The sequence below is a fragment of the Arachis ipaensis genome, chromosome B7 (genome assembly GCF_059453495.1).
Source record: "Arachis ipaensis isolate K30076 ecotype BB chromosome B7, ASM5945349v1, whole genome shotgun sequence".
Classification (NCBI taxonomy): Eukaryota; Viridiplantae; Streptophyta; class Magnoliopsida; order Fabales; family Fabaceae; genus Arachis; species Arachis ipaensis.
In genome coordinates this window covers 48311430-48322803 of record NC_142442.1, presented here as the reverse complement: position 1 = coordinate 48322803, position 11374 = coordinate 48311430, and the positions used below count along the sequence as shown (strand labels likewise).

Genomic DNA, 11374 nt, shown 5'->3' with positions numbered 1-11374 from the left:
GGCCGCATGGATGACGCGACCGCACGGCATGGAATAGCACGAGTGACGCGGTCACATGGATGATGCGACCGCGTGGCAAAGCAGAACGCCGAATGACGCGTCCGCATGAGCGACGCGATCGCGTGACATGCGCGATCTGCATAATCTGCAGAATTGCTGGGGGCGATTTCGGGCCCCATGTTGACCCAATTTTCGGCCCAGAAAAGCAGACTAGAGCCAGAGAACATGCAGAAACCAGGGAGAACAATTCATTCCGCATAGTTTTAGTTTCTAGATCTAGTTCTACTACTCCTCTAGGTTTTCTCTCTACACATTCATAGTTTTTAGGATTAGTTATTTTTCGTTATCTTTGCATTGGGATATTGAGAAGAGTTATTGCCTCATCAAGACTTCGACATTCTAGTTCGTTCTCTTCACTTGTCTTTTACTCTTCCACGTTCCTTAATTTACTTAATTTTACTATTGGATTATTTTAGCATTTATTAATACAAGAATCACTTTTATTTTAAATTAATCTTTTGAGCATTATTTATCATGTCTTTCTTTAATTCCCTTTCTTACGTTATGAATTTTACATTTACAATGAGCGAGTAGTCCCCTAACTTGATGGGGAGTCGATGAAAGGAATCATTGAGTTGGAACGCTCAAGAGAAAGATTGTAAATTGGGTTTATTGTTGGGTTGCTCTCTAGTCACTAACACCAATCCTCCCAAGAGTGGATTGGAACCTGTGGATAGAACAGCATTCCAACTTGTTTGACTTTCCCTTACTTAGTAAGGGACATCTAAACACAATAAATCTCAATTGTCAATTAATCTTGAGAGTACTGCAACAAGAATAGGGCTTCCATCTAATCAACTCCCAGTCAAGGCTTTTATTTATATTTGTATACATTCTCTAATTTAATTTTCTATCATTCAACTCAAACCTTTTTGAAAACCTTCTGATTAATAAAATAGCACACTTTCCTGCAACTCGTAGGGAGACGACCTGGAATTCATACTCCCAGTATTTTAATTTTAATTTCTGTGACACCCCTTTTTAAATTGTTAAGCAGATTTCTGGTTGGTTGAGAACTATACTGGCAATGCATAATTTATAATCATTCTTAACTCGCCAATTTCCGCTCGCATCAATTTTTGGCGCCGTTGCCGGGGATCTGCAATAGAGTGCTAAAGTTATCAATTGGAATTTATTTATTTGCATTTTATTTTATTTTGCTACTATGAGCTGCTTGTTTCTTTCGTTAGATGACGCGTTCACTTCCTGATCCAAGCTTGCCAGTATTCGATCCTGAGATTGAAAGAACTATTTCACGAATAAGGCAAGCTCGGCGTCAGTTAGCCTTCTCTGAGGGCGGATTTGAAATGCTATTTGAGGAAGAAACCAACTCCCGTTCTACTGATTCGGTTGATTTACGTACAGTAACATGGCGGCAGCCAGAAGAGTTACTATCCAGGAGGCTGGAGCCCCTGATTTTTCAATGCAACCGTTCCAAGCGCATCATCCAGCGGTGGCTACAGATTTTGAAATAAAGACCGCACTGCTCAATTTGATACCCAAGTTTCATGGCTTACCTGCTCAAGAGCCTATCAAGCACCTAAGAGATTTTCAGGCAACCTGTTCTACTGTCAGGCGTGATGGTGCAGATGAAACTTCAATTTTGCTGAAAGCTTTCCCATTTTCTCTTGAGGGAAAGGCAAGAGAGTGGTACTACACTCAACCAGCAACAACTGTATCCATCTGGGATACACTCAGAAGAGAATTTTTGGAAAAGTTCTTTCCAGCTGAAGTTACTGATAAACTGAAGAAAGACATTTCCATGATTGTTCAGGATGAATCCGAGACGCTTTATGAATACTGGGAGCGCTTCAATAATCTTCTGGAAGCATGCCCCCACCATATGATTGACAAGATAGTGTTACTCGGTTATGTCAGACAGGGCATGAGGCCCCAAGATAAGACCACATTGGAAAGTGCTAGCAATGGGTCTATGAAAAAGAACAAGACCACTGATGAGGCATGGCAATTGATTAGTGACTTAGCTGAATCTACCAGGAATCACAGGCAGAAACAAGGCCGTTCAAAAGCCGTTGCAGAAATATCCTCTAGTAGAGAGACTACTGCTCTAACTCAGAGTATCTGTGAAATGACCAACTTACTGAAGCAAATGAAATTGAATCAACAACAAGTTCAGCAAGCTCAACCTTCTCCAGCACAGCAAAACCAACAGTTAGTCCCACAGAGAGTTTGCGGAATCTGTGCTGATTACAGTTGATGCGCATAAACGTGTTATGCTACGATTTAGGAAATTGCACGATCGGCAAAATTCCTTCCGGCAAGTGCACCGGTTATCGTCGTCAAGTAAAAACTCACAATAGAGTGAGGTCGAATCCCACAAGGATTGGTTGAGTGAGCAATTCGGATTAGAAGTGTGTTCTAGTTGAGCGGAATCAAGATTTGAGATGAGAATTGCGGAATGTAAAATTGGCGGGAAAAGTAAATGACAAGAAAATTAAATGGCTGAATCTTAAATTGCATGAATTAAAGAGCAGAATGTAAATTGCTGAAATTAAAAGGGAATGGGGATGATTGCAAGAATTGAATTGCAGAATGTAAAGAGAAAGTGGAAATCAGAAATGGGGAATTCATTGGGTTTAGGAGATATTGAAATCTCCGAATCAAAACATGTATATCTCTTCCTCAACCAATGCATTCATTGAATTTTGCTTGGCAATCTTATATGATTGGATCCCAATTCCTTGGCTCACCAATGCTCTCTAAAAACAAACAAATTCCCAATCCCTTGGTTTAAATGTTCATAAGAAGAGATGATGCTTGATCACTGATTATACCACACAATTTCATGAACCACAATTTGGTAGGATTACATGTCACAATATCCATCCAAACCCCAATCCAATCCACTGTGAGAAAGCTTCTCTAGCATGAATCCTCCATTCCTTTCCCAAGGCTCCGAAGGATTCCAAGTATGAGTAGTTTCTTTCCCAAGACAACTACTCAATGGAATTAGATCGAGAAGCTTTCTAACAAAATTCAAGAGAAAAGATTGAAGAAGAAGATAAACTATTATTGATTCATTAAATTACAATAGAGCTCCCTAACCCAATGAAAGGGGGTTTAGTGAATCATAGCTCTGAATTCAATTACAAAGAAAAGGAAAACTAGCTAAAAGTGAAAGTAAAAGTCCCCTCTAACTTAACTTCTATCCTATTTATACACTTTCTATATTGAGCTTCAGTTGTGCTTCTTGGGCTTTGAGGCCTTTCCTTGCTTTCCTTTTGCCTTGGGTTTATGATCCATAATCTTGATGAGGTTGTTGATCCAAATCCTGTAACATTTATTGAGCCAACTTAGTGATAATCAAATAATGACACATGACTCAATAAATTGAGATTTCAAACTCATCAATCCTTCAGGCCCAATCCCATAAACCATGATATTCAATTGGGTTTCATACCAAAGTAAGTTTAAGTTAATATTTGTGCTCAAAGACTAACTTAAATCACAATATTTTTGGCCCAGAAACCTTTTTCAAGCGTGGCGTTTAAGTTGTAGTTTAAGCTCAAACTGCAGCTTAAACGCCAGACACTTCCAGTGAGGCCTTTTGTAGAAGCACGTTTAAGCTTCAGTTAAGGTTAAACTGAAGCTTAAACGTGGAAATGGAAGAAGGTAGCCCTGGAGAGTCATGTAGTCGAACACGTTTAAGCTTCAGTTTAAGGTTAAACTGAAGCTTAAACGTGGAGATAGGAAGGGCAGCCCTGGAGGTCGAACACGTTTAACCTCCAGTTTGAGGTCAAACTGGAGGTTAAACGTGGAAAAGGGTGGAGGCATACTGGAGGTCGAACACGTTTAACCTCCAGTTTGAGGTCAAACTGGAGGTTAAACGTGGAAGCTTGGAATGGTGGCCCTGGAGGTGTCGAACACGTTTAACCTCCAGTTTGGGGTCAAACTGGAGGTTAAACGTGGAGATGGAGAGAGCAACCCTGGAGTAGAAAAGCTATCGAACACGTTTAAGCTCCAGTTTGAGTCAAACTGGAGCTTAAACGTGGAATGGCTCCCTGGTACTCTTCCTGGTTCTGGCGTTTAACCTCCAGTTTGAGGTCAAACTGGAGGTTAAACGTGGAACTCCTCCCTGGGTGGCATACTCATTCTGGCGTTTAACCTCCAGTTTGAGGTCAAACTGGAGGTTAAACGTGGAATGCTCCTTAAGTGAGGCTTTTCATTCTGGCGTTTAACCTCCAGTTTGAGGTCAAACTGGAGGTTAAACTTCAATCCCAGCATTTCTTATCCTTCATGATTTTGGCGTTTAAGCTCCAGTTTAGGCTTAAACTGGAACTTAAACTCCACATGTGATATTCAAGCTTCCTTTATTGATTTTGTTGCTTCCTTGCTTAGCCTCTTCTTCCCTGAAATCATCCAAACAATTGCATCAAAGTCTTGCAAAATTTCATGAGAAATCTTTCATTCATAGTATTTAAGTAATAGAACTAAAACTCATGGAATTTGCATCAAAATCATATTGTTTGGATGGTTCATTACTTTGTTCTTCATTTAACCATTTTTGGTTACTTTAAGCTCAAGAAAATGCATAAAACAACTAAAACTAACAGAAAAATGCTAGTGAAACTAGCCTATGATGCCTTGGCATCACAACACCAAACTTAATACTTGCTTGTCCCTAAGCAAGTCCTGAGTTATTTGAGAAGAAAGTATGAAACAGAAAGCAATTACATTGGCTATATTAGCAAGCATTTGAAGTTCATCAGAAGGGTTTTATGCAGAAAGTTGCAGCATCACTTTTTCATACTTATCAGGTAGGATTATCACTTTTTCATTGCATCCATCAAAAATTGCTATGGCCTCTTGTTATTCTTATGTCTTTGGCACTTTTCTCTTCTTTGTTTTTCTTTTCTTTTTCTTAGAGCTTCTTTTGCTCCTTGTTTGCTTAGTGTCATGTGTTGCACAAGCCTTTGGCATTTTCTTTTTCTTATCAGTGCACTTACACATATCCACTTTAGGCATTTTAGTTCACATTTCTTCTTGAGGCATTGGTGCCCAGCACCTCTTTGTGTGACTAAATGTTTTGTATTTAGGTTGCTCTTGATAATGGACTTTTGGTTGATAATCCCGGGTTAGTTAACCCAAGTTACCAAGTGTTGAAACACTCCTCAGAACCTATTCATCCAAGCATATCCTTAATACATAAACACCACAGGCATTTGTCTCAGAAGTTCAAACCATTGGTACCTAGCTTATTTTCTCAATTTTTTTTGCTTTTTGGTTGCCTTTTTCCGTGGCTTTTTCTTTTTTTTTTTTTCTTTCTTTTTCATGGCCAAAGACATTTATTCATCAAGATCCATAGACAATTTTTACTTTCTACATAAAAATGATAATTCTACACTCTAATTTTAGTGATCTGACTAAACAGTCAAGCATGCATACCACCACTTAATTCTACTTGATTTGTCACTAATTTAGCCAAGTTACTTTTGTTCAAGCTTTTCTTTTATTTTTGGAAACAGAACAAGCATGGCACGCACTTGTTTAAGAAGGTGAAGTTATATCCAAACATCTAGGCATTCACTTTATTCAAAGCAATTAACAAAAAAAACTACCCATTCCAGAAAGATTCAACATTTACAGTTTAAACCAGAACACGCATGCTTTTGTTTGCCCTTTTTAAAGAATTATCAAGGAACAATACCACCTTGTGAAATTCCTTGTTTTCTCTTTGTTGTCAGGAAACACTTTGATTTCTCCTTCTTCTTCCTAAATGTTGCTTCATGCTTTAAGGTTCTTGTTTCCTTTCCTGCAAAGAGTAATGAAGTTGCTTGCTCCTCAAGCACTTGAGTGGTTAGCTCAACTATGTGTGGGTAAGTATCGGATTCTTAAGTTGGTGTGTGAACACCAAACTTAGTCTCCCACTTACTTCTCTGTGTTCTTTGAATCCTTGAGTTATCTTGGAATGATGTTGCTACTAAGGGGTTTAAGCATTTCTGTGACTGCTTAGAATAGTTGTTCCTTTCACATAATTCAAAGGTTGTTGTGTTCAGTTGATCTTTATGGTGGAACACCAAACTTAGAGTCACACATTCCCCTTTGACTTATTGATCCATGAATTCATTGTTTGGTGTGAAACACCAAACTTAATTCTTTGCAATGCACAGAAACTACTTTACCCTTTTTATTGAAACAAATAAAAGAAACAGCAAAAAGGTATTACCTCAGGTTGGGTTGCCTCCCAACAAGCGCTTGTTTAACGTCATTAGCTTGACGGTCAGCTTCCTCAGTTGAGGTGATATTTAACTTTGTCCTTCTCCTCCACATCTCCCAAGTAATGTTTGAGTCTTTGACCGTTAACAATGAAGGTTCGTTGTGACTTTTCTTCCATGATTTCTACTTGTCCATAATTGGAGACCTTGGTGACAAAGAATGGTCCAGACCACCTTGATTTTAGCTTCCCTGGAAATAGCTTCAGCCTAGAATTGTAGAGCAATACTTTTTGCCCTTCTTCAAATTTCCTTGGGGCTATGTTGCTGTCATGCTTCTTCTTTGCTCTTTCTTTGTAAATTTTGGCATTCTCATAAGCTTCCGCTCTGAATTCTTCCAACTCTTGAATTTGCAACATCCTTCTTTCTCCAGCGGCTTTGTTGTCCAAGTTCAGAAGTTTCAAGGCCTAGTATGCCTTGTGCTCCAACTCCAGTGGCAGATGGCAAGCTTTTCCATATACTAGTTGGTAAGGAGACATTCCAATTGGTGTTTTGAAAGCTGTCCTATATGCCCAAAGAGCATCATCTAGCTTAATCGACCAGTCCTTTCTTGAAGTTCCCACAGTTTTTTCCAGGATTCTTTTGAGTTCTCTGTTAGATATTTCGGCTTGCCCACTTGTCTGTGGATGGTATGGTGTGGCTACCCTGTGTTTGACTCCATATTTTAGGAGCAATGCCTCTAATGGTTTGTTGCAAAAGTGGCTTCCTCCATCACTGATGATTGCTCTTGGAACCCCAAAACGGCAAAAAATGTGTTTTCTGAGGAAGTTCATGACTACCTTATTATCATTGGTTGGAGTTGCTATTGCTTCAACCCATTTGGAGACATAATCTACTGCCACAAGAATGTAATTATTTGAGTATGAGGAGGGAAATGGTCCCATGAAATCTATCCCCCATACATCAAACAATTCAAGTTCCAGAATGAATTGTTGTGGCATTTCATTTCTTCTTGGCAGGTTCCCAGCTTTCTGGCATTCATGGCAGTGCTTCACTAATTCTTTTGCATCTTTGAAGATAGTAGGCCAATAAAAACCACACTGCAACACCTTAGCTGCTGTTCTTTCCCCTGCAAAGTGCCCTCCATAAGTGGAGCCATGGCAGTCCCATAAAACTTCCCTTCCTTCTTCCTCGGATATGCATCTTCTGAGTATGCCATCGGAACATTTTTTGAACAAGTATGGTTCGTCCCAGATGAAGTATTTGGCATCATTTACCAATTTCTTCCTTTGATGTTTGTTAAATTCCAAAGGTAAACTCCCAGTGGCCTTGAAGTTTGCTATGTCTGCAAACCAGGGTGCTTTGTGAATTATCATGAGTTGTTCATCAGGAAAGCACTCATTTACATGTGTGCTTTGTGTGCTTCCTTCTTCACATGGTATCCTTGATAAATGATCTGCCACCTTGTTCTCTACACCCTTCTTGTCTTTGATTTCAATGTCAAATTCCTGCAACAAAAGAACCCATCTAATAAGTCTCGGTTTAGATTCTTGTTTGGCAAGTAAATATTTTAAAGCTGAATGATCAGTGAAGACAATGACTTTAGATCCAATGAGATAAGATCTAAATTTTTCAAATGCAAAGACTATTGCCAAGAGTTCTTTTTCAGTGGTTGTGTAATTCCTTTGGTTAGCATTCAAGACTTTACTGGCATAATAAATCACATGTACCAAATTGTCTTTCCTTTGTCCTAACACTGCCCCAATAGCAAGGTCGGATGCATCACACATCAGTTCAAACGGTAAGTTCCAATCAGGTGGGGCAATGATAGGTGCAGAGGAAAGTTTTTGCTTCAAAAGTTCATAGGCTAGCATGCAATTTTTATCAAATACAAAGGGTGTATCAGAGACAAGCAAGTTACTCAAAGGTTTGGCTATTTTAGAAAAGTCTCTAATAAACCTTCTGTAAAAACCAGCGTGTCCCAAAAAGCTCCTAACTGCCTTGACATTACTTGGTGGAGGTAGTTTTTCAATGATTTCCACCTTAGCTCTGTCCACCTCCATGCCTCTATTAGAGATTTTGTGGCCAAGGACTATTCCTTCTGTGACCATGAAATGACACTTTTCCCAGTTTAATACTAGGTTAGTCTCTTGGCACCTCTTAAGCACCAAGGCAAGGTGGTGTAGGCAGCTGGGAAAAGAATCCCCAAACACAGAAAAATCGTCCATGAAGACCTCAATAAATTTTTCAATCATGTCCGAAAAGATGGACAGCATGCATCTTTGGAAAGTGGCAGGTGCATTGCACAATCCAAAGGGCATGCGTCTATAAGCAAAAACTCCATATGGACAAACAAATGATGTTTTCTCTTGATCACTAGGATCAACTACTATTTGGTTGTAGCCTGAATATCCATCCAAGAAGCAATAGTAAGCATGTCCGGCAAGCCTTTCAAGCATCTGATCCATGAATGGGAGTGGGAAATGATCTTTTCTGGTGGCTTCATTGAGCTTCCTGTAGTCTATGCACATCCTCCACCCAGTAACGGTTCTTGTGGGTATGAGTTCGTTCTTCTCATTTGGCACCACAGTTATGCCACCTTTCTTGGGAACTACATGGATGGGACTAACCCATGGGCTATCAGAAATGGGGTAGATTACCCCTGCCTGCCATAACTTCCTCACTTCCTTTTGTACCACTTCTTTCATGACGGGATTCAATCTTCTCTGAGCTTGAATGGAGGGTCTAGCATCTTCTTCTAACAAGATTTTATGCATGCATATGGATGAACTTATCCCCTTCAAATCAGCTAGGGTCCATCCAATGGCATCTTGATGAGTTTGCAGCACCTTGATCAATTCTTCTTCTTGTTCTTGGCTCAAGGCCGAGCTAATGATAACAGGGTGACTCTCATCACTACCCAAGTATGCATACTTGAGATTAGGGGGCAATGCTTTGAGCTCAGGTTTTGGTGCTTCCTTTTCTTCTTTCACTTTCTCTGGCCTGCTTAGCATGGTTGTGTCAGCACCCTTAATATCACTAACTTCAATATCCTTGGTGAACTCCTCCTCTGCCACTTCCTTTATTGTTTCCTCAAAAGTTTCTTGTACTGCAATGTCCACTACATCAACCCTCATGCATTCCCTTAGTGATTCTGATGGATAGCTCATTGCCTTGAATACATTAAACACCAATTTCTCATCATGGAGTCTAAGAGTGAGTTCACCCTTTTGTACATCTATGATGGCTCCAGCAGTAGCTAGGAAGGGTCTTCCCAGAATTATTGAAGCTTTGGCTTCTTCCTCCATATCTAACACCACAAAATCAGCAGGAAATATAAATTCTCCCACTTTCACCAACAAATCCTCAACTATCCCATGAGGGAATTTAAAAGTTCGATCTGCCAATTGGAGGGCCATTCTTGTTGGTTTGGCTTCTTCAATCTTCATTCTTCTCATCATTGTTAGCGACATCAAATTGATGCTGGCCCCTAAATCACACAAGGCCTTCTCCACCATGACTTCTCCTATAATACAGGGGATTTGGAAACTGCCTGGGTCCTTCAATTTCTGAGGCAATTTGTGCTGAATGATGGCACTGCATTCTTCAGTTAACAACACAGTTTCCTCATTTCTCCAGCTTCTCTTCTTGGTCATCAATTCTTTTAAGAATTTTGCATAGAGTGGCATTTGCTCTATTGCCTCAGCAAAGGGAATGTTGATTTGAAGCTTCTTGAAAATCTCCAAGAACCTGGAGAATTGGCCATCCTTTTCACTTTTCATCAAACGTTGAGGATAAGGTGCTTTAGGTGTGTAAGGCTTCAAGACCTCTTTTTCTTTTTCTTTTGTTGCAAACGGTGTAACAGATTGTCCTTGTTCTTTGTCTTTCACATTTTCCTTTGCTTCATCCTCTGTGGTTTCCCTTGAAATCTCCTTTAGATTCTTTCCACTTCTAAGGGTTATGGCCTTACATTCCTCCCTTGCAATAGCCTTGGCAGCATGAGAACCGCTTGTCCCAGGGGCTTGCTTAGTCAAATACAAAATTTGATTTTCTAGCTTCTGGATGGCAGCTCCTTGGTTTTGCAAGTTAGAATTTACTTCTTCCTTAAAAGCTTTCAATTCAATTATGTCTTGGCTCATGGTTGCAAGCATTCCTTCTATCCGGTTTAATTGATCTTGAAATTGTTGGTTCGGATTAGGTTGGGTATGTTGATTATTCTGGCCATGATATGATGGTTGGGGGTAAGTGTTTTGTGTGGCTTGGTATGATCGTTGGTTGGAGTTTTGGTATGTGGAATTGTTTTGTTGGTTGTGGTTGTAAGGTTTGTGGTTTTGTGGTTGGGTTTGTTGGTTTCCCCACCCAAAGTTTGGGTGGTTTCTCCAGCCTGGGTTGTAAGTGTTGGAGTGTGGATCATATGATTGCCTTTGTTGGTTTCCCACATAGTTAACCTCATCCCAATCACCTCCTTCAATGCCTACTTCCTCTTGATCTTGTGTGTGTATTGCAGCCACTTGCTTTGTTTCTATTTGCCTGGTAAGCTCTGCTAGTTGCTTGGCAAACACCTTGTTTTGGGCTAGAATTGTATCAACATGGTTCAGCTCCATGACTCCCTTAGTGTTGTGCCTTTCTGATGCATAGTAGTACTCATTCTCAGCCACTGTCTCGATCACTTCAATGGCTTCTTCCACAGTCTTTTTCTTGTTCAATGAACCTCCTGATGAATGGTCTACAGCCTTCCTTGATTCATAAGAGAGCCCATCATAGAAGATGTGCAGTTGCACCCAATCATGGAACATGTTTGGTGGGCATTTCCTTGTCAAGTCCTTGAATCTCTCCCATGCCTCGTAGAGAGTTTCACCATCTTGTTGTCTAAAAGTCTGAACCTCAGATCGAAGCCTATTGACCTTTTGTGGAGGGTAGAAACGTGCCAGAAACTTGCTTTCCACCTCATCCCATGTTGTTAGACTCCCCCTTGGGAATGATTCCAGCCACTTAGCTGCTTTGTCCCTAAGTGAAAATGGGAACAAAAGCAGTTTATAGGCATCTTCCTGGACTCCATTGGACTTCACAGTGTCACAAATTCTCAGGAATTTTGTGAGATGTTGGTTTGGGTCTTCATTAGCACTTCCTCCAAAGGAACA

General features: G+C 40.2%; 1 non-coding gene across 1 annotated transcript; it reads left to right on the top strand.

Moving 5' to 3' along the window:
- The first annotated feature begins 11027 nt into the window (after window positions 1-11027).
- LOC148551074 (small nucleolar RNA R71) lies at window positions 11028-11131 on the top strand. Its single transcript, XR_015892601.1, has one exon. It is a non-coding gene; the product is annotated as a small nucleolar RNA R71 (small nucleolar RNA).
- The last annotated feature ends 243 nt before the right edge of the window (window positions 11132-11374 follow it).